Genomic DNA, 4,776 nt, shown 5'->3' on the forward strand with positions numbered 1-4,776 from the left:
TTTTATATATATAAGTTTATATATATAAGTTACAGTTAGTTGTTACTCTGATATCAGCTGACAAGCTCTATCAGCTGTTCGATGTCTATATAAGCTGACAAGTCCACCAATAAAGTTAGTTGTGAACAAGCTATCAAGGGTGTTGTATCAAATACCCCTTTTCCTTTTTTTATCATTTTGATCTGGAATAATCTTAACTGGTGCCGAAACCCGGGACCTTTGTATACTAAAAAAAATCTTTTTCTTCTCTCTAAATTATGGTTGGTATCAGGATAGTGAGAGCTACAGTTCTAAACATTAAAGGTCTGAACTTTAGCAACCCATTTTAAGCTGCAGCAAACCCACCTCTAGTAGCAGACAACCAGCCCTTAGCTGCAGGGAACCCATCTACGGCAGAGATTCAGCCACTACCGGAAGTCTCTTTAGCCTAAGCTCATACCACTACACTAGAATGGATCAAAGTCCATACGGGAACCGCCCAGGACTTAAGAAAAGCAGTTTCCGATCTTGAAAGGTTTACCAGACAGACGGGGGAGTAAAACTATTTCCTAAAAGAGAGTGATCGACTTATTGGTCGAATAAAAGCGAAGACAGCCGAAAACATGCTTGACTATGAGGTTGTCTGTAGGGTGAAAAGAAGTATCCTCCATCAAATCCAAGCTGATTAGGAGACACCATGGAGCGTGATCAAGGTTATCGACTATCGTAAGATAAATGAAAATACTATCGATGTAGGATACCCAATTCCTAGATTTGAGGACATTCTGGATAGATTAGGTAGAACTGCTATTTTTGTATTTAGAGGCTCATGGACAAGTTCCTGAGGGAGTTGGATAAGTCCTTATGCCAAGTCTACATGGACGATCTCTTAGTCTTCAGCAAATCAGAACCTGACCGTGTGGAGCATCTTTAAAGTGTGTTTCGAAGGATGAGAAAATTTGGGCTGAAACTATCCCGAGAGAAGTCGGCGCTGGGACACTGAATTTCATGTGCGATAATGATCAACGCGGTTGAACAAGAACAGGGAGAGTCGTCCGGGGACGTGAGGCGATTTATGAGGGAGGTGACTCCAAGAGAAGAAGAATAACAGGCAACATCTGTGGATGAGAACAGAAAAGAGATATCTACAGACGACAGCTCGCACGACGAAAGATCAGTGGAAATAGAAGTACTAGAGAAAATCTTAAATGACAAAAGGTACCAGATTGTTCGGAAAACGAGAATGTTGGGTTCTCTGAATGTGGATTATAGCAAGTACGGCAGAAGTTCCATTGCGACGATCTGGTCCAGAACCACTATTTATTTGTCGTTCGAAACAAGATTAAAAAATTATGGCGGACGTAACAAGTTGGAGTGAATCACTCGTTTATCCAATGTACAGTGATGGTGGAGAAAATCCAACACGCGGAGCGTCAAAAAGAGCTGACGCTCGCATATCAACAAGGTAAAACAAACCATTGAGGACTCAACAAAACGTTGCACGCGTTATGCCGCAAATACTTCTGGTTGAGTATGAAACGCACCATCCAGAAAACAATCGGAAACTGCGAGGTGTGTTTGAGTACTAAGTACGTTAGACATCCACCCATGGCGACCCAAGAGACTCCCACCGCAGATGCTCCTCAGAGTGATCTTCAAGTGGAAAAGTTATAGATGGATCACGATCATAGACGTCTTCAGAAAAAAGGCCATGTCACATGCAGTGCAAGATAGATCGGCGGAAGCAGTACTACGAGCATTGTGGACTAGGTTCCAATTTTATGGAGTGCCTGACTGAATTTCATCAGTGGCAGAGAATTCGATGATTCGAGCATCAGGAAGGAAATGCAAGCCCTAGAGGTAGTGTGGCACCTCAATCCCCAGGACATCCCAAGAGTCGGGGGTATAGAGAGGCTTCGTAGTACACTCAGTGATCACTTGCGGGTGTAACAATTTGAGAAAGGATTCGAACCTGATGATGCGATGGAACGGGCAATAGTGGCATAAAACCACTCAATAAACACGATCACTGAGTTTGCCCCTTTCGAAATCCTTATCGGTATGAGGGGACGTCGTTGTAATTATCGAGGTACAGAGAGTATACAAATAGAGCATATAATAGAGTATACAATAGAGCATAGATCGATACGAGAACAGATATAATCGATTGATCGATATATAACATATCTATATTAATAAATAATTAATTAACCATTAAAGTTAAAACAGGTTAAGTTAAAAAAAAATAATGATCACTGAAAAAAGGTATAAACTTTTTCCAATGAATTTCCTCTGCTTAAGTTTAAAAATGATATCGACTTTTCACTTGTAGTAATAGCCAACTAAAGCCATATAGTTAAGGAATACATATTAGAAACCAAAACAATTATTAAAGAACCAAAACCTATGATATTCAAATAAAAAAAGATACAGATAATTGCAGAATGATATCCTTTAAACTATAATTCTTTGTCTTAATTTTCTTTCCCTTTCAAGGCCACCTAAAAGTATAACCCCGACATATTGGTATAAATATGAATTTCTTAGGCTGCAAGACAAATTTGGTGACGCTGATTTCATTTATACTCACGGCTTCAAAAACTCATTAGGTTTTGTCGCCGATATTTAGTAGCCATACGGCTGAAATGGTTGCAATCTACAAGAGCTTAAATCTTTTTTAACCCACAAAAAGTCATCTTTACAAATTCATTATCAGTCATACTCAGTTTAAAAATTTTTTTCTCACCAAGCCCGCTAAATCAAAAAGATCAATTATTTATTAAAGCCTGCTAACAGAAACGGTAATTCTGTTTCCTTCGCTCGGGTCCCTGGGCACTATGGAATACCCGGTAACGAACTGGCTGATCAGGCAGCAAAGGTCGCGATTTCTGAAGGAATCCCATATCGCAGAGTGCCTATTGATGACTTAATTGCCTACATTAAGTTGAAATTGCATCAAATGTGGGCGAATGGTGCTAACAATAAATTACGAGATATTAGAAGTGATGATTCCTCTTGGATTTCATCCACCAGAAATTTGCGCTGAAAGGAGGGCCATCGAATAGGTCATACGCACTTGACCAAAGGTTACCTTATGCCCCGCGAATCTCCACCTGTATGCCAAACTTGCAGAAGGCAAATTATCGTAAAACACATCTTACCCAAATGTAAATCATACGACTTCATCAAATCTTTGTATGAATTACGAGCAGATCTCCATTCAATTTTGCAGGATAAAAAACGGATAAACTGTAGATAAACTTTTCGAATTTGTAAATCACTCTAAACTTTACCTTAAAATTTTACTACAAGTTCCCATTTTTCAATAGTTATACATTTAAATAAGGTATTGAAGACAAAATTTGGAAATTAAGACAAAAAGGACTTTTAAAAAATTTGGTTATTGAGGAAATGAAGTTTCATACAAATTTTGGAAATTAAGGAAATAATGTCCCCGAATTGGTCGATGCCTTAAAATAAAAAAATAAATAAACCTATGATTCATTTATGATATATGCACATGCAGGAAGATTTGATTATTCTGCAGTTTACTAATCTATTCTAGTCAAAGTTGAAAAGAAAAACTGAATTAGCAGAAGTGATAATATACATAAAAAAGAGAAAAAAACATTAATTGTTTCTAATATATATCCATTATGAAGGCCTATTGTTAAATCACTTGATTAGACCTATGTTTAGCTCAAGTTCATATTAATGTTTGATAGATAAAATAAATTTGCGATACCAAAAGTATTCTTTTATTCAAAGTTAAAATCACTTTTTATCACTAAATAATCAATTTCCATTAGTTTTATTGTATTGGAATAACAAAACTTTAATAATTAGATAACTGGAATAAAACAACATGTCTGTTGTCCAAAACCCCTCTGCATGCCAGTAAATCATACATTATTGTGTTATTTGCAACTATTAATTTAAAAAGTCATTGTTATGAGAAAAATAATGTCCAGACTGTACTGAGACAGTGTCCAAACTCCCCTATTTAAATTCATTTACGTTTTCAGTCACAGTTATTCACCATTTGGTTCAATTTCTGCATTATTGGCTATATACTAAGCCTGGGTAGTCAAATAATTACAAACCACAGAAATATAAATAGTAATAATTGACCTAAGAACAAAAAAGCGCAAGCTAAATCAATTTTATCAACTCATTCACACAGAAGTTGAATATTCAGGTGCATTAGTAATTATATGACCAACAATATTGAGAAATTCTACAAATGGAATATGAAATCCTTCAAACCAAATGATGAGAAATCTATATTTTGTAAATTTATTTTATAAAATATCATAAAAACTACTACTGAAGGGGAGACAATCATTATGAATTGCATTGTCCTTAATTTCAATTTTTGTTAATTAACATCAATATATCTATATGTCTAATGGTTCCATGTTATTCATGAAACAAATTTACATAATTTTGGTTTCTCGTTGTTCATAAAAAAAAAAAGATTTTTAAAAACTCTATTTTGGGAATAATTGAACTTAATGAGATCTATTAGCCAATTCACTCTACTGTAAAAAAATGTATTAATAATTTATTTCTTCCATTGGGTAGCTTTAAAGTTATTGAACACTGAATTAAAAATGATAGAAAATTTACTCTCTATAAGCAACCTACATAAAAAAATGTTTTCTATTAAATGAACTTCATGTGGGATGTACCTGATATATCAATGCCTACTATTCAAGATCATTTATTGTACCAGTTTTATAGCCAAGATAAAAATTATCATCGGGTATATATCATAAGATAAAATATCAATAAATA

This window comes from Halyomorpha halys, unplaced genomic scaffold (genome assembly GCF_000696795.3).
Source record: "Halyomorpha halys isolate HHAL.00 unplaced genomic scaffold, Hhal_1.1 Scaffold425.1, whole genome shotgun sequence".
In the NCBI taxonomy this organism is placed as follows: domain Eukaryota; kingdom Metazoa; phylum Arthropoda; class Insecta; order Hemiptera; family Pentatomidae; genus Halyomorpha; species Halyomorpha halys.